At 46.8% G+C, this 26,352-nt stretch overlaps 1 protein-coding gene across 2 annotated transcripts in view; it reads right to left on the bottom strand.

The window, feature by feature from the left end:
* LOC100881722 (Krueppel-like factor 6) overlaps positions 1 to 26,352 on the bottom strand; it is a 267,921-nt gene that overhangs the window by 200,144 nt on the left and 41,425 nt on the right. The gene's annotated exons all lie outside the window — the stretch shown is intronic.

Below are 26,352 nucleotides of genomic sequence, written 5' to 3'. Positions count from 1 at the left end.
GCTTCTACCTCCTCCTTTCATCCATTTATACGCTTCCCTATCGCGTCGCGTTTATAACATTCCGTGTGACGTTCAAACCATCTTTCAACAATTTTTCAAATTTATCCTGGAAACAAATGGTCATTGTGCAAGAAACGATGCCAGGAACTTCGACGATAGGCCTTACACCGTTTCCAATCGCTAATAGATAGACCAGAGAGATAAGCGAGATCGATACACGCTCGAATCGATAGCGGATACCTTATCGAGAAAAGTCAAACGAGGCATTTCCTTTCAAGACAAAAAAAAACGGATTCCTTACGCGTATCGCTCGATTGCTTCGCGGAATTCTAATTATCTGCCCCGATCGCGATCGGTCGGAAAATTTCGCCGTTGCACGTGGTGCGACTCCGGCCAGACGCAATTAGAAACGGTATCGACCAGACTTAGAATTATAAATCGCTTCGTAATTGGCCGAGTTTACCGAAAGCAGCCGCCGTGAAACTGACCGTATCGACAACGGTCATACAGGTGCAACGACCGATTCCTTCAAATTTGTGAACTTGAAACTTTTTCGTCATTAAATCGCGAAATATCTGAATTTTAAACAGTTGGTAATGAAAAACTGCGAAACGAGCGATGAAATTTTCTTCCACTACATCGGCGTTTTCCCCAGAGAATCCCAGCGTGTTCGCTACGGTGCAACATCGAAGCGATAAAATATTCAGGAAAGCGCGTTAAGCCGTCGCGTCGCGTTGTTCAACTTTCGTTCGGGCGAAAGTTTCGACGCTGGCGCCGCGGCGTTTCCGCGCGTGCTACGGCGGCGGCGCGTGCACCCACCGGGCACGAAGCGATAACGCTAATTAAATACGAGTCACACTGACACCGGGACGAGCGCGTCCGCTTAACGAGGCCCGTAATTACGCGACGGCTTCATCTTCCCGAAGCAAAAACCCGGCAGCCAACGTCCTGGCCCATTACTCGCGAAATAATCGCCGTCGCGAGAGGTTCCGCGCGTACAAAGACCGCGTCGCGATGGTCCTTGTTAGTTGTCGCGTGATCGTGTGTCGGCGTTAAATATTGGTCGATTCATATTCCTGGAACTTTGTTAAATTATGGCGATAGTATAACGACAGAGACTGGAGCAAGGAACGTTATAAATAATGAAATAATTTACAAAACTGTCGTGGAAATAACGTTCCTCTAAATTAATAGTTTCTGCTATGTTTGTTTCGATAGAAGAGCAGCGTCGATAGGTCCTCGACTCTGACACAATTTCGCGGTTATCGTTGAATTTTCCAACACCTTCAGTTTCACTCTGACACCACTTTATCAGTCAACTAGCGTGACGTCGATCGAAGAAGTTTTCCAGCAGGAAACACGCGAACGCTCGTGTGCGTGAGTCGTAACACGACGTTTTACTTCTGACTCGGCGACGAGGCTGAAGTGCTTCAAGAATCGTAACGTTCTTCCACTGAACTCGGCTGCCGGCTGACAATGGCCGTTACATAAAAGTTGACATTACTTCTAGGAGCTACTTTTCCCCGCTATCTGCGCTCCCTCGCAGTGCGCCTCGCCGTCAGCGCCGTTTCGAGTCGTGTCCTTTTGTAATACGCTTTTGATGGCGCTTCAAGAACGTCTCTCGCATTTCTGCCCTGAATATATATGCGCCCGGCTATTCTGCGACGATTGAAAGTCGCGTTGACGGTGACGCGCGACGTTGCGAAACGTTCGTTAAGAAAGTAGAATGAATAGCTCGGTTGGGAAAATGGCTGAAGACGCGGAGGTGAGAGGATTCTTCAAGGATACACGATGCGTGGGAAGTTGGGATTTTTCGACGAACGTTCTTTTTAGAATTTTCGGTGCAAGGACGAGTCGTCTATGCAGAGGAACTGCGGAATTCGCTTTGGAAAATAATGTATTAGAAACGAGCGAGTCGCAAAAGAATTACAGCTTCCGAAAGCGAGTCCCGGCTTATAGATGTTCCAGAGAGCCTGTTATAGGGGATACGTTCGAATTCTTCCGTACGCTCGACCAAGCCGAAAATCCAATGCGCACATGGCGCTTTTCGGGAAGAATGGAGCAAAAGCCATTACCGGACTCGCGCGTTTCGACATTGGTATAAGCAGGGAATTACCGTCGGGATCAAATGGTGGAAACTTGATCGGAACTAATTCCAAATAATTACCCTATCATCCCATTGGCCCTTCCGATCGAGTACAAAAGACACTTCCGTACGGAACCGGTCGCACGAACGAATATATTACGGTAAAAGCATGAAATTCCGTATTCACGCTTGATCCGTAACGGATACACAATTCGGTCGAGAAACTATTCGGCGGAAAACGTTCGAAGAATCGTCAGGGTGTTCAAAACGTTTCATCAATCCGTTCATTGAACATCGTCCACGGTATTCCGGAACGTGCATGGGGCGCGTTATAAAGGCCCCAATTCCCCTGGAAATTTGGTGGTAAAGGCCAGGGCAGAGGCACGACGAGCGTCTATGGTCCCTTGAAATCACGGGATGAACGATGGAAAGGGGCAGAAGGGTGAGAAGCGAGCACAGCCGAGCTCGAATTGCGGCTAAAAGCGAGAATGCATCCGGGGCATTAGCGAGGTGTCTATTTTCATTTAAGGTAGAAGCCGGCTAGGGGTCAGATGGCGATAATTCGGTCGGTAATAGTCGTGGCTCGTGTAAGCAGTTCACAGTCTGCGTTCGACTAACGGGGCTGACTATGGACAACGCACAGGGTGGCACAGACACGGGGGCGGTGTAAGAGGGATCCAGAGGGGTGACTGGATGCAGGGACGAGGGTGGCAGAGGCCGATTCGCCGCGGGGGAAATGAAAATAAATGATAGCGACGGCCGTAATTAATTTAACGCGCGAGAACGGACCGCGCTAGTCGACTCGGCTCGAGCGGGCTGCTTTATACGCGCGTCGCGTATAAACATGCCCACGCGTGCGCGCCTGTCTGCCCGATTACCTGCGACGCATGCTATTCTAAAATAGGCGTCGGATCGTGAAAAACTATACACCGACGTAAAAATATATCGATCGGGGCTATATTCAATTATTTTCTTTATAAATTTAAAACGCTTCGCGTGGAAAAGCTGCAACGGCGAAAAATCTAAGGCGGTTCAATTTCTCGGATCGAGCAAACGATCAAAGTTTCGAATTTCTCGCAGACAACTGCTTTAAAACGCTGTGCGACGCAGTCGAATAATACGTAAGGGTTATTCTGGAAAAAATCTCCCCTAGAAACAAAAGTTTTGTCTGATCGGGGAAAGAGTCATTCAGCAAAAAGGAACCCGACATGTTTTCGAAACACTGACTCAGTAGGGGTATAACCTTGACGGGAATAATCGATATCGTCTTCAAGGGAAGAGTTACGAGTTTGTTTTTCCCGCGCTGGAGTTTATCGTTCAACCTACTTGGCGAATTCTGTTTCACGTTATTACAATTAGAATGGGAGTTCCAACGACGCACGAACTTGCTCTCCGAAAACGTTTCGTATCTCGCGCTGAATCGACCGCGAACTTGGTCAACGTGGGCACGTGAAAAATCTAGGTCGAAATTAGATCGACCGCGTAAATTGCTAAAAATCCGGAGTCGTAAGTACCAATATCGTCCTAATATTCGTTGTGCCTCAACTTTTAACCGTGCCTCGGCACGGCTCGTTAAAAACTACTAATAGACGCTAAATTCTCCTAACCGTGTTGTTTTAACGCGCAAACTTTCACGGGGCATGAGCAGGCATAAAAGCCAGTAATACATGAATCAACGAGCACCAGCAAATCTCATTATCAATTCGTGAACGCGCCCGAGTATAAAGCCTTCGGTAATGCACAGGCGACAAATTGCTAGAAATCTCATTAATAAGTCGCTCGCGTGTTCGGCGGGATAGGCGACCGTTTATCGAATATATGATTCGCACTCGGTTACACGCGACGATCGACGATGATTACACTTGTACCGTGCTTACGATATTTCAACGCTTTAAGTACCGCGTTAAAGTCGTCGACAAGTCTTTCAGTGTACTCTGTATATTACCACGAAGGATGGAGGTGTACGCGAAAGTGGTAATATAATGGAGCTGTACTGTTATTTACAGCGAAGCTGAAATCGTCATTAGAGCATCAAAATGGCAGGAACTCGCAGTTGAACAAAACGTTCTTCGTAACTCGATTAAAGCTTCTATTCCGTAACTTTTCCTTGATGGACAGGGAAAAGCGTAATATATAATAGGATCAAGGAAAAATGCCGGAGCGTTTCATTCGATTAGAAGAGCTCTGTTTTCGAGCTCCCCTCGCGATTTCTCGCGTCCTACGAAACTGCCGGCAGCGTAACGACCGTTCCTATGCAAATACGTCGCGATACGCGCGTGCCGTTTTGTCTCTCGTGAGCTTGTTTGCCGAGAAAACGGGACGGACGTAGTTACCCAATAACAACGTTCGCAATGCAGTATAATGCTGGACTCCTTAACACCTACGGTAGAAGGTGCGAACGTAGACACGACTCGAGTGCCGCGTCGTAGCGCATTCCTCAAATACGTGTCTTTTGTTACAACTAGGGTTACTGTTTGATACACGAGAATGGTACGGTTGTTGCGCAAACTGATGCCGCACGATATGACGAAGCGGTTAAAATCGCATTACTAGTCGAGAACGTCATTAATACGTTGCCACTCGAGGGTAAAAGCATCCCTTGAGTAAACCGAAATTGATGCTTCGAATTATTGGGACTTGGTCGAATCGATTTCAAGTTGTTAGAATACTGGGAATTGTATTCAGAATCGTAAGCAAGGAGAAATATTAAGAATTAGAAATGGGAAGAAAGAAGGAAGGTCTTCTTTGGGCCGATTTAAGGACGCCAGGAAAAAAGAAGTCGTTTCGAACGTCAGCTCGTTTGCGATGGAACAAAGCGGTGAAAAGCGAATCGTAAATGTAACGCGCGACACGCTAGCTAATGCTGGCATATTTTCTATGGACGAAACGACGGAGACCCTTTATTCCGGTGACTGGTTTCTGGGACGTGAAAACCCCCGCGAGAAAGCCAAGGGAAAAGGGAAGAATGCGAGCGACGGATCTGCTCGAACGAGCCACGATCCTTTCGAGTCGATATTCACGTTTCTTCTTATATTCCTTGGCGACCATTGTAGCCAGGATTTTCGATTGGATTATGCCAAGAGGGGAGCAACGCTCGGAAAATTGCCGTGGTTATCAACCAATTTTTGCCCGCCAGATTTGCTCCTCGATAAAGCGATTCGACGTCGATTCGGTGTTCACGTGCCATTGGAAACAAACGAGAGACACCTTTGCTCTATAAGCCTCGAAGATGACCCTTTTGCGACGAGTTTAACCCTCGTTCGACCAATATTGGGTCACTTTAGAACCGTGCCTTGAGAGACGAAAAAAAAAAGAATAGCACCATCGATTGAATCGTGCAAAAGATCGAGATGCCGGATAAAGTGGTGGCGGTAATATGGGTCGCTATAATTTTTAACTATACGGAGAGTGCATTCCCGACTTTTTTAACGAAATATCGTGGCGAGATATTTCAAATTTTTGTACGAAATACCTCGACATATCACGAATGAGAAGCGTAATGTTCAAACAAAATTTAGCGGCATAAAAATATATGCAGTTCCATAAAAAAAGAACATTTTCAAATGGAATTGCATACTTTATTACGCAGACAAATTTTTTTGAAATATTTTCCTTCTCGTTCGTGATATTTTGCATCAAAATTTCAAACATCTCACCATGTTATTTTATTAAATTACATTTTTCAGTAGCGCCGTTATAATCAATATCGTACCACACTCGTTGTACAAATTGCGTAAACGTCTAATTATGTAGAACGTGTAAGTATAATGGACTGCGGATAAAAAATAATCGAATGTATCAGTCTAGTGAGTCGCTATCTGTTACGGTGAACCCCTTCGAGGGGTTAAATCTCGTTTCTTTCGAGTTTCGTGTCGATCCGGCGGGGGTTATCTCCCCAATGCTCGTGGATGCTTCGAGCCGCTTTGAATTCCCACGAAGCTGTCCGTCGAAGCCAAAAGCAGACCCTTTGAAGCCCCTGTAATTACCGCGTCCGACTTCCTGGCGAGCAACAGGGAAATAGATAACGGTGGCAGAAAAGAGAAACTACGGGAGAACGGCTCTTAATGACTGGCACGTTTTGTGCGTGTACCAGAGACACGGACAGTTGAGACTGAATCACGCGACTTCCATGGAAACAAAATCAACCCCTTTCTGGTCACGATGCCGCTAGGCGTACTCCAACTTTTATAACACCCTGTCGACATCGTGCAAATCGTCGTCCCGTTATCTTCGATCCAGGCAAACATGGCAAATTGAACGATTACGATCGCGTGTTCTCTAATGATTGACTGATTGCTCGATTCCTTCGAAATTTCAATAAAAGTGGTCAACCTTAATACACGAACTTTACAATGTATATGCTATTGGTTGATATCATTGTTCATAGGAATATTAACCCCTCTTTCGTTGCAATTATGTATGCATCAAATCATTCTTGATATATGAAATTCTTGTAGTGTTCATCTTTGGTAATTTAGTTGACGAGCTACAGTCTGTGACTATGTAACAATCGTTTCATTAATGCAGCTTCAAAAGAGTATATGGAGGTAAAATTAATGCGGGTCACTGCATCAGGCTTCCCGATGTTGAAACCAAAAGGAAAATAACGCTCGAGGAGAAATTCGAATTACGTGGTGGAGTAGCGGAGCGTTTCGCATTACTCGACGTCGATTCTCGGTGGCTCGAACGCCGACAAGATTTAAAGCGCAAGAGAGTAACACGCGGCTTCTCGCTTCGAACGGTCATAGCGAATCGCTTTAAAACTTTTCCCTCCGGCTTCTTGGATATATATTGCGTGTTGCACTCGAAGCCATGAATCACGCAAAAGGCTCCATTTCCCTTCGATCGGATCCCGCCACTACATCCCTCCAAGGCCGATAAGGTACGAAGGTGAGGTCGACTGCTGAGGGTCAAAGGCCCTTGTCCTCGACATACTACACATCAGACCTCCTATCGCGACATCGTTGGACAACCAACCCTCTATCTCTCTTTGTTCGTCTGTTAACCCTTATAGGACTGCACCTCGCGACGTTTTTTTTTTACAGAGTACGATGCAGAATTGCAAATTGTAATATTAAATATAAATTGTTAATAAATGAATATGTAATAAGAAAATTTGTATTGACCGCAAGAGTCGTGTGAGAGGAGTTAACGTAAGTTGTTGAGCGAGGTTCTACGAGGGTTAAAGTAACCCGACTATCGACTCGCTAAACAACGAGAATGCGGAGGCGTCTCTCCGACACAAAGTGCTCTGTAAATCGCGTTCGCGAAACGAGAACGCGAACGGACCAATAAAATCCTGTCGGCGGTTAAAAGGGGAATGATGGGAGCTCGGTTAATCGCGTCGCGATTGAACAACGGAAACGCTACAGGTAACCGAAAAACTCGCACAAAGGACAGACGCGATTTCGGTGGAACGCGACCAGACGCGTGCACACACCCTTTATCGACGCGAACGAAAATGCGATTGCGGGAAAAGATAGATGCGTGCCGGCAGGAAATCCTGACGCACATTTCCCATCGAATTCCGTGAAAATTGAAGCCGTATTAACCGCAGACGGATGGAGTCTTTGATAAAACAACTTCTTTTTTCCTTTTTCGTTCGCACCGTTCGGGCGTTTACAAGCTGATAACGAAAAACTGGCCGTAAAATTGCCCACGATTTGCCGCTACGAAGCTCGATGAAATATAGGACGATTACGGACGCTGAATTTCGCTTACGATGGTAAACCTACTGTTCGAGAATCAGACTCGACGCGGTAATGGTAAATTCATCGCGATGATCGTTTTAAACGTTCGTACCGACACAAGAAATTTTATTTTCGATAAAAATTATGGCCCGACTAATTAAACGGTGAAGTCTCTTTAAGAACTCGACACGGTCGGTGACTTAACGATCGAAAGTAATGCTCAACGTTTGGGACGAATCATCGACCGGATAAGCCTCGCTAACTTTTATACTAACGTAATAAATGTTGATCGAAAAGTACTAATATTGGAACGCGTTTATTTTCGCGGAGCGAAATTTGCTCACGCAAACAATCGCGGCGAACGCGAATTTATAAATCGACGGACATCCGTGTGATCCGGCTTATACGAATATTCGCATTATTCGGCTAACACGGATATCGCCGAGCGGTCGTGGATACTCGTATTATTCGGCTTCTGTGGATTTACCTGCAGCGGGGACATTACAAATATGGAAATATTACAAACAGCGCGAACGGGATGGCGACGCAGCGCGTCCCTCTGAAAATTCGCGAATCGAACGGTAATACGAATAATTGCTCCGATTACAGTGTCCCCGCAAATCCGACTACTTCGTATAATTCCGCGATATTCGAATCGATCGAGCCGGGAATCCGCAGTTTTAACTCGGCCTAATCCCAACTATATTTTCGCTGGTTGTTTCGATCGGTCTTCGGCGAACTGCATTAAAAATCGAACGTTCTACTACGATTTAATCCTATGTCAAAAGATAAAACCACTTTTTACTCGATATTTCATTGTTCCCCCCCTTTTCATTCTACTCGCGTGTACACCGTGTATTCCACGGTATTTAACATCCTCTGTTAACCTGGGCTAAATAAACACCGTGCAATTCCCGCGTGTAACACGCTTTCGATGATGTTTAATCTGTGCTGTCTAATTGCCCTCAGCTTGATACGCAAATACTTGATTTATACACGATATACAGTCGCGCGTATAACTCGAGCTTTCTTCGATCGAGGAGCAGCCTAAAGAGAGAATCTAATCGCTACCCTTATTCTTTCCACGCAAGAACGGAAGGGTCCGTTTTTATGGATTTTCCGAAAATTGAAAGCAAACTCCTCCCACTGTCCTCATCCTAATTCGACGGAACCCTAGCAGATTCCAGCGTTCGTTCGCGAAAACGTTCTAAGCGGGTGATTCCCGTTGTCGGCGTAAACAAGGAGATATTTCCAAGCGGGAGTATCATCCTAGTTGGCGAGGGACAAAGAAGATTCGGGGGCAGACGCGAGGTTCGCGCAAAGTGGTCTCCAAGAGAATATAGAGTTAGCGGGAAAATGTGGTTGCCGTTTCTGTTAGGTCGGTGGCTGGTAGGGCCAGTAGGCAGCCAGCAGCGAGGAACGAACGAGCGCTCTCGACGCGATCAATAACACGTGTGTACGCACCGACACACACCGCCGCACGCACTTTTACATCGAACACACCGGTGTGTGCCGGCAGCAGCACCCCAACCGATCCACAACCACCACCGCCACGACCACCGTCGCCACCATCGCCACGAACACCACCCTCCCTCTGCCGTCCCTTCTCGCTCATCCTCTTTCTACGACGACTCCGCTTCCTCTTCCTGTTCCTCGTTCTCTTTCGCCGTCAGACACCGGGCAATCCCGCGCGATGCGCTCCGCTCTTGCTCGACCGTACGCCTGTCTGCGTACGCGCGCACACCAATTGCACGTACACGTCTACCTGGCCAGTGACGCCGATATATAAACGCAGAAACATCCGGAGGGAATGGAAACGTGTAATTGTGTAAATGGTACAATGGCCGACGGTCCCTCGTTAGAGAGATCGTCCCCGGCGTGGAAACAAGATTCTGATTAACGCCCGAATTTTATCGTGCGCCGCTAGCCGGGGCTCGCGATCTTTCCGCTTTACGTGTTCTCTTCACTTTCTTCTTCGAATTCTATCCCGTACGCTCGAAAGAACTTTCTCCGTGAGTATGCATTCACGCGTTTCCGCCTCTTCGTTCTTTTTACGCGTGTCTGCTCGCTAACGATCTTGTTGCTTTTGCTTTGCGGTTTATGACAGAGCGATTTCGATATCGCGCTACGTTGACGGCGCTCGTCACGGGGCTGAAGTTACGTTACCGTTCTTGCGGTATCACGTGTTCGATTGTAACTTTTGTCTATACAACTTTCAATTACGTGCGTGTGTTTGGTATGCATAAACAAACGGGAGGAAGGACTTTTCAAATTCGAGTTTGCTTCGAAAGATTTCGATGTCAAAGTGCAGAAGAGTTTTGTCATTTTATACAGCTGTTTTTGACATTGTATCTCAACACATTTTTACTCGGAATGTTCGAAAGCATCGATTCGTGTAAAAAGAGCATGCGCTTCGATTAAATAAAAGAATTGCAAATGCACTTTTCTTGGCATTGCGTGCGAAACGCAACCTAGACCCCAGCTCAGACCCAATTGCGTGACATCCAACTATTCACTCCACTCCTTGACTGCTGGAAATTCTGGTATACGTAGAGGACACGATTGTTGAAAACTGACACCAACTTAATTTGCCATAAATTGAAACCATCCGTGCCATAAATAAGAAATTCTTATTCCCTTTGGCAAGTCCTCGAACACGCACGTTTTTCTTTTTCGAACGAGTAAATAAGATTCCCGAGGAGAATCGCGGCGTGGCGTGTCGGAGCGGCCAACTGTACGCGTTTCCTGGGGGAGAAAAGACGATGAGATTTTTCTGCGCGCGAGAGGAGACGGGTAAACAGAACGCTGCGCGCACGCGAGAACCGCGCTGTAATTTCGCGTGGAAATCCATTTAAAGTGATCGGAAGGCTGGAAAGGGGCGGGGGGTTTCGAGGGGTAGGAAAAAAAAACACCGTTCGAATCGTGGAATCGCAAACGTTTTATCGCGACGCTGATCGCGATGCTGGATTTAAATTTACTCGATTTCAGCCAATCCAATTTGGCTAATGAAATGTTCCGAGCGACGCTGTTTGTCGGTATGCGCGCACACGCTCTTCTTTCTCTCTTTCGACTTCGCTCTTTTGCTCTTTCCTGTAACCGATCGAACGACCGGGGTAATCAACTTGTAATTGATAAGAAGAATCGCGTACGAACGCGTGCAATTTCGCAGAAAAATCCCGGGGAACTTTATGGTTGACGCCATAACGAAAGAAGAGGGACGGTAATGAGGCTCGTGACGAGAGTATAAATAACGCTATAGTTAGGAGAACGGAGGTGGCCAAATACTCGCAGACGAGCGCCGGATATGGGTCGAAACGGAAGCGCAGTCGTAAACCGTGAGCGTACAGGTGCTAGCCACAAAGCTTCGACGTTAAGTGCGAGCAAATTCACGCCAGGCTAGACGGTTCGTTTCTGCCTGACGGGAGTTAACCTTTTGACTGCGAAAGATGTATACGGTATGCCCGGCATCTTTCAGACGTTTTGATAGACCGATACAGGAACGTTGTAAATAAGAGATACATTACCCGATGTTTCATAAACTGCGAAGATAAAAATATACTTATCCGCGACATTGTATATCTAAAAGTGCATCAATTATGGAGAACACTCTGCACACGTGCTATCGCGTTTATTAATACATATGAAAAGCATACAACGCTATTACCGTTTCATTACCCTCTTCAGACATAACCCGGTATGATAAGCAATATAATAATACCGAAATTTGGACCGAAGAGATGATCGCGATGTACAGAGCTTGCGTCTTAGAAATACATCGTACCGTAAAACTATGTTTTATTACGTCGTATAGTGTACATTATAATGTACACGGAGTTTGAACAATCATAGTATCAGAATATCCGAGCCGTTGGAGTTTCTCGTCGACCGATCTAACCGGTTAAATAATTAACGTTTTAATATGTCCGACTACGCTTGTCCGCTACCACTGCGCGATATAATATGACGGTGAAGTTAAAGTAGCTGCATTGTTGGTAGGCGGCTCGCATCCCCTCGGGGCAGAAATTTACACCCGAAAGCTCCGAAGAGTATTAACTGCAACATCAAAATTGATCGTCGAAAAACGATAGTTCGACGCGCGGAAAATAACACGGTTCGAACGAACGAGCAAGCAAGCAAGCAGAGCAAGGAACGAGAAAAATGTCGATACGTCGGTGCAGAAAACGGCAAGGTGAATGACACGCCGACAATCGCTGGCGCAGCTACGATAACGGTTCGATCAGCAAAACCTCCGCGTTCCCCCGGTGGTAATCTTGCAACATTCCAAGCATACCGTGGCCACGGCGTGCCGTGCACACCTCGACGCGTTGAATAATAAATGTATAAATACCGACGAAGATCCGGCCAACCGTACAATTTCCTTCGGCAGCGATTCAGAACCGAACGACTTCCTATCCTCTCGCGAAACGCGTCGCTAGGAAATTCAGGAAACCTCGGCCAACCAGGAAACGTCCACGGATTTATGCAACGACGAATTAGCGTCGCTCGAGAAAAGTATCCGCTGGTTTCTGCGGCGTAAACCGAGACGAGCTGGATGCCCGCGAGTCGCCCGCAAAAAGCGAGAGCTCGCGGTTTACGAGCGACCGAACGAAAACTATGGAGAGGAGAATTACGCTCGTGAATGGCGAACGAACGAGAAACCACGGCTGAAACCGTACCGCTTCGGAACAATCGTCTTACGCGAAATTACCGACGGACAAAGAATTTGTCGACGCGGCCGAAAAGTAAAAAATGGCACGCGATGAAATACATTGGACGAATCGGAACCGTGTAATATTACGAGAACATATAGAATCATCCTAGCGTTGTTCCGCGTTCCTGGATTTTCGACACAAATTGTTCGTCCCTTTTCAATTCTATCGACACGTTTCAATCGATGCGATAAAATCACCAAACACGCCAGTCTATCGATCTGTGTGTTGTAACCGATGACTATCAGTTACACTGGTTTATCGGGGGGTCTATTGTATATTACCCTGTATTGACATTCAAATATAATGAACGTTTAAATACAATACGATGTATACACTTTGTTGGGGAGATCAATCGAAACGCTACTATACTCTAGTTTCTGTTATAAGCTTGATATACCGCTTGTTTGCAAACGCATACGGGTGCATAAACCGGTTGTGTCTGAATTTATAGATGTTAAGTAGTAGAACGTTAATGTGATCTCGCAAACAATAACTCCATCAAAATTTTCCGGAGGCAAATATCTGAGGGGTATAAAGATACGTTTTCGCGTTCGATGAAAAACAACCCACCGAATAACTCGATTCATGCACCACGCGTTTTTCTAAATAACGAAATAAACGTAGCAAGAAACTGAGTTTCCGCAACATAAAATTACAGCGCGAAACGTTAACACGTTACATTTCGCTTTACGGAACGTTCCGAGAAAAGCATCGCGGGTCGATTTTTTTATTCCAGCAGTTTCATTTCCTTGACAAGAAGGAACCAGAAAACTTCGATCGACGTAGTTTCACGCCGGTTGAATAAATCGCCCTCAGACGAGAAGGGAGGGAACTTAAAGTGCGCGTTAAGTGCAAGACGGCGATATTTTAGATCTACCAGACTCGAAATTCAGGGCCAGGTAGAACCTCGTTTCAACGGGAGCCAGACGAATCGCTGTTCAACACGCGATCGCGTCTACAATTCTACACCGCAGCACGCGTGCGCGTTCACCCTCGCACGCACGTACACCCGCCGGAAACAGCCTTCCTTCGCTTCGGAATAAACGCAGCGGGAAGCGCATTCATTCAAATCCCCAAAATTTCAAATTCTTGAGTTTATCAATTTTCAAATTCTCAAAGTTTCAAATTATCAACTTTCTATATTTCCACATCCCCTAATTCCCCATTGTCCAAACACTGAAATTCTGAAAACCTCGAACTGTCAATGTCTCAAAGATAATTTTTAAACTTCCGAATTTGTAACTGTAAGATTTTAAATTTCGTCGAGAGGGTAATGTCCTCGTTGCCATCTCGAGTAAACATGTCGAACCGATATATAATAAGGGAACGTAGCAGACGGTGGTCGCGACCCCTCTCGGTGGTGCGGCGGTGAAAACTTGGCGCCCGTTTCAAAACCGTAAATAGCGGTTTCGAGCGTTCGCATAAAATTCGCCGCGAGTCCAACGGCGATGTATTCAAAAGCATCGGCTGCCGATATTATGCTAATATAATAGTGTTCGCGCCCTGTACGTCGGCTTTTCTAAAGCGACAGTCTCGCCGTGCGAGAGCTGGAACGAAAGGGAAAGGAACGCGGAAAAGGAGAGACGCGAAGAGAAGCCGGAAGGGAGCCAGGCTAAGATAATAATATGCGTGTACGTGAATGCGCGCGTCTCGTGTGTACGCTGGAATTCGCGCACCTGCTCCGAGCCGAGTTTTCCGCCTAGCCCTTTGGGACGTAATTTGTGAGGTTTACAGGCATCGAGGGGTCGAAGGACACGCCGTAAAAGGGATTTCCAACAGGCGAGACTGTGCATCCTCGTCATCCACTGCTGCACAAATGGGCCAAGATCTCGAGGATCAGGGGAAAACGGTGAAAGTCTTTGAGTTATGGGGCTTTATCCTTTTCATCTACTGTAGACTAATATCTACGTGCATTCTCCGAAGATGCCTGTTTGGCACAATTTATAAAATAATGCACTAAAACTCGACATTTTCTGTTTGAAAAAAATGGCACATTGAATTCTGATCCTTATTTCCCTAGGACCGTGCAGTACGGCGTCTTCATCGCTGATTCGCCGATACTGGATCTCTCCGGGGTTAAATAGATTGACCTGCGAGTCAATACTCGACCCTCCAAAAATGTTCTATCCGCTCGACCCGGCTAATATTATTTTCGTCGCGAAGTAAACCGAAAGGGTCGATGCTCGAGAGAGAAGGAAGGTTTCGAATGGAAACCCTTTCGTCAGATCGTAATCTGGTTCGCGTGGGTGTCTAAGGTAACCATACGCTCGATCATCGACCGCGTATCGTTTCGTTATCGTTCGCTCGAAACGGGCCGTAAGGTTTCTTTGTTTGTCAGTGTCGTTATCGGTAAGCAATCGCCAGCTCGATTATCGACCGACTCCCCACGCAATTGATTCCAGGTACAGGTATCGACGAAGAAATATCTTTCTTGAAGGGTTATGCGCGGGTACCCCGAAACGCAAATCATATCTCGTCATCTCTTAAAAGAAGTTTCGCTATTTTCAGAAAGCAAACCGTGTTATCGATTAAGAGAAAACGATTATCTCTCGTTTCTCGGAAGTTAGGCGATCGATTGTTTCCTGGAAGAGCAGTAAAGTTTGCTTAATTTATTGAAAACAAAGTTTTGTACTTCTGCGTATCGAAATACACAGGTAAAATTATTTTGCGTGTAAATAATTGGAACTAACGGTGTACAGACGGGGATAAATAACGGAGGTGGTTTCTATCGTTCGACGCGATCGGTAAGTTGGTAGCGTTTGCGATAAAACATGCGTTCCGAGCGAAAAAATAAACGGAAAATGGTAGAAACGCCAGGGTGGAACGCGACTTTACGCCAGAAATGGCGTAATAGGAGGCTGCGGTCGATAAGACCGAAAAGACGGACGAGTGGATGGTCGGACGAGCGAGTTGGCGAGCAAGTGAATTGCCACGCGAGGAGGGGTTGATAGATCTGGTTACTCCGCTGCTGTTATCCGTTTGAGGCAGTTACCCCCGCTTTCAGCTCCGTTAAAGATACATAACCACGCAGCGAGAGGGTAGGAAAAAAAAGGAAAACGAGCCAGCGAAAAAAAACAACGATCCTACGCAAACGACGCTGTCTAAACTTTACTCTGGTCGTAACCGATCCTGTACTTTTGCTCTTTAATCCGAAAACAGTTACCAATATTGAACATCCTTCTGATAGGAAGGATTGAACCTATTCATGCAACCTAATACTTTATAAAATCAGTTTTACGGTACACAGGGGTTAAGGAGGAAGAAAAGTCGATAATTAGCAGGTTATTTCTCTTTACTTTGGTAAATCGAAAATGTAGTTGCGCCAGGAAAGTTTTTCTATGGTGGATCGATCGCGCTGGCGAACGCGTGTTCCGGTATTCATGGCGGCGTTAAGGGCCAGAAGCAATGGCGCTGAAACCGATTTTCCGCGTGTATCGGCGATCTCCGCGATGCCGTCAGACGCCATTAGACATCCCAGGAATCTGCTCGATAAATCTCGCTAAAGGCGAATCTCTAAAGCGGCGCCTCTGCTATGAATACGATAAGAACAATAACCGAACATTCATCGTGCTCTTTGTCTTTCATTTATCAGCAAAAATGTGACGGTGTCGAATATATTCGAAAATCCCAGAAACGCGAATGCAGATTAAAAAACTTTCTGGAAGGACAACCTATCGTATTCATTCGTTGCACATTTATTTAGCTCGTGTAATTTTACAAGCACCGTCTTGGGATGTTTGTTCGTATCACGTTCGTTCCTCGCGTTGCTTATGCGGAAGTCTCTAAGCTCTCGAGCCGTTTTATCAGGCGTAATTCAATGCCATGATCAAGCAGTTCTGAAAATTCGTGATATCGATTCACCCAGGTAATTCCGGTGATACCGGCCATAAAGAGAAGCGACGCCTAGAAGAGCAGGAGGAAGAGGAACGGTCAAATTTTCAGTTGGGTGGTCTAACTCGTCGAGCAAGCTTTCTTGCGGTGCTTTCCCGCGACCGTTTGTGTGTTCAAGTCGTCGTGAATCACGTCGAACGCTTTCAGAATGCACGCGGCCAAAGAGTTTGGTCGGTCATATCGTCGATGCAACGCTGCACGCGTGCTGAAATTCAATGCCAAAGTATGCATGCCCACGTGTGGCTGTGCGATAATGATATTCCCCAGGTTTATTCGCTGGCCGGAACGCGATCCTCCTCTTCTTTTTATCCCTCTCGCCCTCTCTCGCGCTCTTTCTCTCGCGCCACGTTTCTCCGCTCGGTAGCTTTCGAGTCGTATTTTAAAAAGCAGCGCCAGCGTCGACACCAGAATCGCTTTAAGCGACTCATGAAAGGATCGTTAGTTAAACAAAAGTTCGTCGGTGAAACGTTCAAAGGATCCCGTAGACTCGTGGCGTTTCAAAACTCTAAACGAACGAGACTTTTTTTTTAAATCTCCAACAACGGAGTTATAAAGTTCGCGACGTCCACCCGGGGAGAATCCCTCTCGTCGAGAAAAACGACGGTTTTATCGCGCACCCGCGCGAACGCGCGTAATAATCGAGCCTCTAGCCGCGGAACGGGTCAATTAAAAATATTTCATTATTGCCCGCCGTCGATCCACCTCAAATTCAATATCTCTCGATTTTTCCAACGGTCCTGAAAATTGCGTCGTATAATCGCTTCACGTCATCGTATCCCGTTCATCGATTCCCGTTCGGTAGGAAGACTCGCAGGATTTTTATCGAATTTTATACATTTTCAGAATTTCGTAGAAATTAACGGCCAGGATAACACGCGTTGTTGTTTCGTATTAATTTAATAAAATTCGCAACCGTCGAATCCTATTTTGATTTTAAACTGCAAATTCGTATGCAACGAGTTAATCAACGTCGCCCGTCATAAAAGTTGAAGCGATCCTTCAAACGTAACCTTGAGCGGCATCAGTATTCTGCGTCCATCGAAAACGATATTTTACGAGGATTCGCTGATTCGTGGTAAGAATATCGGTTCGGAATTGCCTAAACATCGACTTCGTTTCGTGGCCGGCTGCGTTTTACAACCCCGCTAGACGTGGAGGGTTGCGATCGTGCGGTTCGCGGGGTTGCACCGACAGTCATTACGCATTCATAAGCCAGGATTTAAGGTCGGGTCTCGGCCCCGCCGCTAAGTGCATTAATATCCATTTTAAGCAGGGACGAATGCACGTGGTTCTATCGCAATCACCCCCCAGTAAATCGTTAAGGTGTGTTCGTGCGGGGTGCCAAGGAGCGACGGTAATAGCAACGCGATTCTTTTCGACGCACACTTTCGAGATATCGAGTTTACGGCACAGTGGACGGGACACTTTTACGAAGCGCCTCTGAGCAAGGTAAGACGCGGTAATAAAGCGAAGACGCGTCCGCGTGCCGTTTAATTGTCCATTCTGCCGCGACTCCTATGCAAATTTGATGGGGTAATTAGGTAACTTCCCAGCACCGAGTCCCGTTCGCTCGATCGTTCGGGATATTTATGTTTTATGCATTATAAAGAGGTGGCCGTATTGTCGCGTCCACTGCGAGCAGATAACGGCGCACGCAAACTTGGAAGATAAAGAATTTAACGAATAACTCTTAGCGTTTCCGGAGATAACGCGGAAAGAAATCCGTGGAGAAAAGAGCGGTACAAAATAGCGGAAAATTTGGAAGGAAATTCTTCCCGGTTCCGGTCGCAATCTTGATCTTCTTCTTCGACTTTCCGACGGTACGACACCGGTTACCGATCGAGACTAAAAGAAATCGAGCACTCGAGAACGGGGTTGGCAGAGAAGGGTCGAAGGGAACCGGTGGATAGACGACGGAGACAATCGGAGCCAGGAAAACGTAAGAAGATTCCAGAGTCGAAAGAGCAGACTCCTGTAGCTGGCGCGAAAGGTGAGGTTGAAACTCTCCCTCCTAACCCTCCTAGCCCCTTCGCTCTCACGCTCTTTCACTCTCCGCTTTCCACGATCTATGGCCGGCTTAACTCCGGCATGCTCGTATTTTACAGAACTCACACAACCGAGCGAGGCGTGCGTGCACGTACAGGGCTCCAACACGCTCGCGCTATCCGGAGAACACCCCCTGCTGGAAGTGTCTCTGAACCCTTCGAGCCCATCCCTCCACCCCTTCCTCGTGCTCCCCTGGAACGCTCCAACGCGCCATCCCCGTGTCCTCCCACCAAAACCTTGCCACCCCGTATAAGCTAAAAACGACCCGGTCGCTTAAGGTTTCGTTTAATCTTCCCTTATCCCACGGGCTGCCAGGTACCCGTACGATCGCACAAGATCTCGCCTCGATCCTTTTTTCCTCCTCCCGCCGATGGAACGGGGATCCCGGTCGGTTCTCGTGTCCGTGCGACGTTTAGGACGATCCCTCTTTCCGTCGCCTCTACGAGTCCGTGGATTTAATATTGACGAAGGGTCCAGAGAGATCCGTAGAACCGTCGACGCGAATCATGTTCCTCGAGAGTGGCTCACTTTTCGAGACGACCGGTAAGTAATTAAAATGATGTTCTCCGTTCTCCGTTCGAATTTAAGTTTGTTACCGCGGTTGCTGAATATTGGATGGTCAATTTCGAAACGTCTGAACTCGATATCCAGTCCACTCGATGCTTAAGATTCGTCGAAAATATCCGCTTCTAAGCTCTGACATATTAATGCTACTCAAAGTTCGTCCGCCACTTCTCATTACTAAGTAATCAAAATTTAAAGTACAGTGACAAAATTTAAAGTGCAGCAACTTATTTTTAATATTAGAAAAACTAAAGTTTGAATAGTTAGCGCTAAATTATGCAGATATTTCCTCTCAGCAGGTGAACGAAATTATCGCGGAGGAAGTTGATTTGTAGCTGTAAAGACGGTAGGCGGTATTTTTCCTCGTTTTTCATGGCAATTTCATTATCACCGATCTCTGGATCCGGAGTCATTCGATCAAACTGTGCAGCCTACCGTTTCTCCTACCGGAGCTCCGCGCAAATAAATCTAAAGTCTAGAGAGAGGGTGACAAGACACACCGTCGTGTTCCTCTCGTCTGTTCCCGGCGAGATAGAAGGTGGTCGATCAGTCATTGCGACAGCCCTCCTGCAACGACTCCAGACAAATCGGGAGAGAGCGAGACAAGAGAAAGTCGAGGTTGCTTCCTTTTCTTCGTGGAACGTCCGTTATTCTAGCAGCCGTGCTCCGAGCAATAACTAAGTTTGTTCATAAATTGCCTTCTAATCTGTTGCTTATCGTCTGTTACGCTTTGCAGCTTTTAAACATATGATGTATTTGATTCGATTCATTACCGTTGTCTGGCATGTTCTTGATAGCTTTCCGTTATACAACAATAATACGATTGTAATTAATTGTTCTCGTATTCTCGAAGGGTAAGACGAATTACGATAAAGAATTGTCTAGACAAATTCTTCCCTATCGAAGTTGAAAATTTCTTTTAAAAGTAAATACCGAGCTAACAGCGTCGTTCAATTTTTCGAAAAACATCTACTCGCGTCGCGCGTAACGGGTCCAACGACCACGTGTCTCGTCGTTATCTTTTCCCCTTGCTTAAATCCGTTTCCCGTGGCCAAAGGAAACTCCTTTTTCCTCGTCATGGCCCTTTACCGGTGTTCGTTCTTTTCTCGTTGGCGCTCGTTTCCTGAGGGACCGGTTAGAAACGCTCGCGCAGAACCGGCGTCCGATATCCCCATCGCGGCTCTTTCCAGCGCGGTCTTTTGCCCGCTCTCGGGCTGGTCGAGGAGAATTTCAGCGCGACGAGACGTCCAGCAAAAGGGACACACACCGTGGACACACAACGGTCTCGTCGTTTGGCCGACGAGCAACCTTTGTATCCGGGGCAGCCGGGGCAGCGACTGTGAATCCGGTAGCAGTCGGTGTACACACTGCTCTTCCTGCTTGTAACGCGAAAACACGCTCCGCGACTTTGTCCCGTCCACGATTTTCCCGTTAACCCATGGCCACGACAAATTTCGATTCGACCCGGATATACGATGGATTCGTCTCCGTTCGCAACATCCCACTTAATTGCTCGTTAATACTTCACCAGACGCGTCGACGATTACCCGAAGTTTATTTTCGGAATTGGAATGAGTATTTTAGCGCGGTAAATTTAGTTCGAGTAACTTTAAGTTGACGAAATATCTGTTAGCGCGTAGAGTAAACTTTCTGCGACCTGTCTGCAAACTTTTCACCTCCTTTAGCTATCGCAACAGCAGAAAAATACAGTAAGACGACAAATATGAATTAACGGAGATGGTAATTTAAAGCGAAATATGATTTCGCGCAGTCGAGTTCAGAACTCGACGAATAATGTAAGAAATCATTACGAATTAAAACTTGAATATCTCTAGAGGGAAAATGTCGGGAAACAGGATGAAATGTGGCTAAGTTTATTTGGGTTACAAGATATTTCGTATATTATTTTAATACGTTGATACGTGTCATCAAATTTTTCACGAGAGGCGCGGCATGAATTTTCATCTCACGTAAAAGCAAATGAAAATTGTTTCATATTGTTTTATGAGGATTAACACGCATTACGCGTCACGGCAGAAATAATCGTATCTAGAAAGACACACGATAATGTATCACCGACATCACAGTGCAAAAAGATTGCAGAAAATTTCGACGCTGCAAGTATTAAGCTTAATGCATTCTGATGAGTGACGTACCCACACGTCAAACATGTAATAAACATCGCGCTATTCACAGTTTTAGGAACTGCTACCGCATATCTTGCCACTTGCATCTGTTTTTACCGTGACAGTAAGCGGCAGGTAAGAAAGTCACCGCAGGTCTTATCGACGCACGATCAAAGCCCTATTGAAAAAGCCCCAGCTACTTGGCGATGCGGGTCCAGCGAAAGATGGAAGCTCGATTAGTCGCGAGTTTCCCGTACGGGAAAAATAGCGTGTTCGAATGATCAGGACGAAGCAGAAGATCGAAACGTCGGGGATGAAGCGGGAAAGAAGGAGGAAGAAGGAAACCGCAGAGGACGAGAAAAACGACGGAGATGGTTGCAAAGCAGAAGAACGGAACCGCGCTGGCGTGGTCAGCCGAAGGCAAAACAAGAGCCACGAGCTTTATTGACTGGAACCGATGAAAAACGAGGAGAGACCGGCCACCAACGTCGTCCCGTCGTATCCGAAACTCTGCCTTGCTTCCCTGAAAACTTCGGGGACCGGCTATCGATGCGATAGGTAAACACGAAGGATAGATACGTGACATTACAGAAACGTCCAGCGAGCGTGTGGCTACATATGTGCGTTGTGTACGTTTCTCGACGGATGTGCCGAGGTTACGACCGTTTCCCTTGTAAAACGAGAGAAATATCGCCGCTCGTCTATCCCTGACTACCCGCGTACGTTTCTTTTCGTGATCGATTAACCCGAGCTGACTCGACGTCTGCCTCGGCCGTATCTAACGATACCGCCGTGCGAACGCATTAGCGGCTAAAAACTTGCGTCTGCTAAAAGAAATTCGGGGAAAAAACGAACGCTCGGAGAACAAACATCGGAACGGACAGTTTAACGGGGAAGAACATCGGGTCATTATACGCAATATGTCTGAGCACGGAATTAATCTTTCTCAATTTTTTAGTTGTTACTGGAAATTCGAAGAGTTGCAGACACCGATAATTTGTGAACAAGTGCACACGAGTTACAACGATCGAAGTATCTCGTTATGAAGATAATTAGAAACGTGTAATAATTAGAAGCGTGAACTACGGCCCAATTTGATGCGATATAATATAAATTGGTGAAAATACGTTTCATCATTAAACGCATGATATTACTCGAATCCTATTTTGCCGCATAATTACCGAAGATCGTCAGTGCTCTTGTTCCGTACCTTTTCCAGCCGATATTGTTTTCCTATTTCCTTCGATTCTATTTCAGCGTTACACAATCGTAACTTCGGTATCGCTTGACTTATCTCTCGCACAGTTTGCGACTCGTTTTCCCAGCCTGGTTGCGCAACACGGTTTGCATAGCGCAATTTAAATATTCCCCTTCGCAGTGTTTTTCCCGTGAAACACTAAACGATAAAGCTGTAAGTTATACCACATGGTCGTGTCGTTTCGTGTACCGTTTCACGCGAACGCGCTGAAATTACGCGTCAAAAACGGAATAGGTTGAATCGCGTCGGAGAAATGGCAAGTCCCGGTGCAATTTCAAAGATTGCATCGAGACGGACGATGACGACTGGCAGTGACATTGGCTGCCAGGCCGACTTCCGGTTTCGCTGGAAACCACATCGCGAAAGATTAACGACGTATCGTGTCCAGCGTCGTGCTCGGCGAGCATCGAACGGTGGACAGCCCTGTCGATTCCTTTGGGACTCCGATGCTGAAACAGGAGGTACGGCCAGCGATCGATCGTTCACTCGTCGAGGAACGAGAATAATCGTGGATATTCCGTTACGTGGAACGCGAGCTGCATACTTCTGTGCCGAAACGTTTTAGGCATACGTTTTTTAAAATAGTTACTCCGTTCTTTTCTTGTAAGTACAAAATTCCGAAGACGAAAAAACGATAATGTTCGCGTGCGAAATCCTAGGCTGTTCCGGTAAAAGAAAAAGAACTAAGCGACAATGTTATATGAATGCGTTGAATGCGAGTTGAAATAGAAAAACGTGAAAATTAGCGACATTGGTTTTCGCATGAAACCGGTCAATAAATCGGCAATTATCTCAGCGGAAGAATTCCATAGCAGCAATTATAATTGGCCGTAGCCCCGTCGTCTCTCTCGGTCTTCATCTTCCAAACGTCACTTCCGTTAACGAGGATGAAACGAACCTTCCTTCTCGATATTAGCTGTCGATGCTCGTTCCGCGAAAACGACTGCCTCTCAAGAAATAACAACCGCTCACGAGTACGATGTAATTCCTCGTGAAGCGATATCGAGCCTCCGAATCGATATCCACGTATCGACAGCGTTAACGAGCGAACGGTAACCGGTCGGTAATCGCGCGGAATTCATCAGAGAGAAGCTCCCGAAGCTGTTAAGAATCCTGCGAACGTCGCGTCGGTGAAAAGAGCCGCGTCATTGAATCCTCTGGTCGATGGGCGAAACGTACAAAGGAAGTGGAGCAATTTTTCGAGGCGTACGCGCGCGCGTACCGCGCGAGACGAAGAGGAGGTTTGGCGCGCGCAACGAATCGGCGCTCATCAAGGGAACCGAGGCGCTTCCTTCCCCGCGAATCGAGCCGCACGATTCAAAAGGAGCGACACCGCGCGACACGGGGTTCCTGAAGGGTGCGTTAATCGAGAGACAGAGGGGCGGTAAAGGGGTAGTAAGCGAGAGAGAGAGAACCGCGTGTCGGCGAAGGGACGCTTTGAGGACGGAATGTTTTCATTTTAAGGTCCTCCAACGTCCTTCAGAAGCTTTCCAGTGGAAACCCCTTCCCCGTTTCTTTTCTCCTCTCCCTCTCATCCCCCAGGAACAGCACCGGCACGTCGACTACCATCACCGACGACGACGACGCCGACTGCCGCCTCGGGTTTTTAACCCATTCTTTCGCGCATTTGCAGCTTTTCCAGCACGCCTTTGATACGACCGCTTGGGGTTGCCCGCTAGTTTCTTTGTGTGTAGCCATGCGCGTAGACGGCCCGGCCGGAGCCCAACCTCCGCTTCCTACGCTCTTTTCCGCCCTTCCGGTCCACCTTCTTCGTTCTTTGTTTACACACCGCCCGCTGGATGCTTGGATAACGTTCGCCAACAGCCTTTCGGCCCATCCACTTCATCCACCCTCCGTCTTTCTCCACTTTTTACCCCACCTGTCTTCTCGTCATCGTTAATCACCCCCACGATGAACGCGACGTCGATTCCGTGTTTTCTTCTTCGGGGAAAGAAAGAGAATCGACGTGCCTGGCGGTGAAACGCGCTGATCGACCTCGACGATGCGGATTACAGTCACTCGCTTTATCGCGCTTCCCCTCTGAGCATACTTATTTCGTCCTTTATTTATGCCAATATTATTTATCCATTATCTATTTACCATTTAAACTGTCAACTTTTAATAAGCAATTTAATAACTCCAATGAATATAGATGAGGAATTTATGAATGAGTCTGCGAATATAGACGAGCAAGTAGATGAATGAAGTCAAATACGAATGTGACGAAGCTACGGAGCGAAAGTACGCGAGTAGTTCTGAGATGGGGTTGACGAAGAGTTGAATGAGATATTACTTGAATGGAAGCGGAGTATAAAAGTTTGTAATAAGCCTTGATAAAATTTCAAGAAGAAGCGTTATAGACAGTTTCTCGAGATCGTTTGCATCTCCCCGTTTTCACGATTTTTATTTATAATCGGTAAAAAGTAGTTCAACGGTGCAACGATTCGCAGCGGTTAAAAATCGCTCGATTCGCAGAAGCGTTGGCCATCGTCGGTTCGTGAATCATCGAAGAGGGGAACGCGCGAAGGAGTGGCCGTTAATTTTTCATCGAACGCTTAGTAGCGGCGTGACTAATTAAGCGGGCCGAAACGGTCGTGAGCGAGTTTCGCAGGAGCGACGAAAGCACGCTTCGCTCGTGTGTACGCGGGTTCTCTTCTCGAGCCCGTCTCGCGGATAAGCTTACACGCGAAAAACAGGCACGAAAAGTAAATGGACGGCGAAAAGAAAACAATACGCATGGCGGAGCCGGAGAGGCAATTCCAGCATCGCCTTCCTTTTTCCAGCCGCCTCTCTTTCTCCCGGTTTGCTCTTTTCCCTATCCCATCCCCTGTTCTCCTTCTATTTTTCGCCCGACACTAGTGGAAACCCAAACGATCCTGCTCGTGAGCAGGGAACAAGAAACGAGAAACGCGTTTTCATCGCCCTACCCAACGGGTCTCGCGACGATCGTAATTTACATGAGCTTCCTTTTCATCTCGATGACGTTTCCAGCTAAGGAATACCGTGGAGAAGGGAGGCGAAAAAAGAGTGGCAAAATACACGGGGAGTCGAAATCCTTTACGGGCGTTGTTGCTTTTACCGCGATCGAACCTCGTCCCATCCTGGCAGCGTGAACGTTGAAAAAGATTTAAGTACAGGAAAAAGTCCTCTCCGTTGTCGCTTCTTTCGATACGCTCTTCCCGTCTATTTGACGGTTATTTTTGTCCCCTTCCCTGATGGCTGACGGATGACTCGACGCGGTTGACGAATGACTCGACGAACCTTTCCGGGGAATCGTAGCACTCCTTCGTCACGACTAATGCTTCCACGATATCTCTGTTTGTCCTGTCCTCCTCTATAAAACGATACCATTTTTACGAGCTGCTCGATAATGCTTACTCGTCAACCTGCGACCATTCGTACCTCCAACCAGGGCAAAATTTATGCGACAGTGTATCTAATATCAATCATTTACAAAAAAGAAGCGTTCGAACAATTTCTAAGACGCAAAAATATTCTCTGATTGTATTTGGCGTAGTAATTTAAACGCTTCTGCATCACCTCGGGAAGTAAACGAGAAGCGAGTTACGAAAGGGTAAATGAATTTTGCAAAGTCCATCGAAAAGCGAAGAACGGTTCTCGAAGAAAGAGAACAACTCGCTACAAGTTCCACGACACCGTGAAACTCTCTTCGTCCGTTTTCCAACCGCTCTTTTCACAGAGTAACGCGAACGATGAAAATTTCGCAACGCTACAAGTTTCGCGGCAACGCTGCACCAAACTCTGGCCGGGCTTCCGTTTCGAAAGAATCCATAAAACCGACGCAGGAGGTCGGTTTATGGAACTGGAACTGGCCGTCGAAAAGACAGCAAACGACGACCACGCGGCTTCGGCGAGACGGGCACGAGGGTTTAGTATGCAAAGAGTCACGCGTACAACCGTTGCGGTTTTCGAAGTTTCGTAAAAAAAGGAGAGACGAAAACACGAATCGACCACGTTC

Source organism: Megachile rotundata, chromosome 3, assembly GCF_050947335.1.
Source record: "Megachile rotundata isolate GNS110a chromosome 3, iyMegRotu1, whole genome shotgun sequence".
NCBI lineage: Eukaryota > Metazoa > Arthropoda > Insecta > Hymenoptera > Megachilidae > Megachile > Megachile rotundata.
This window is presented reverse-complemented; position numbering and strand designations above follow the sequence as displayed.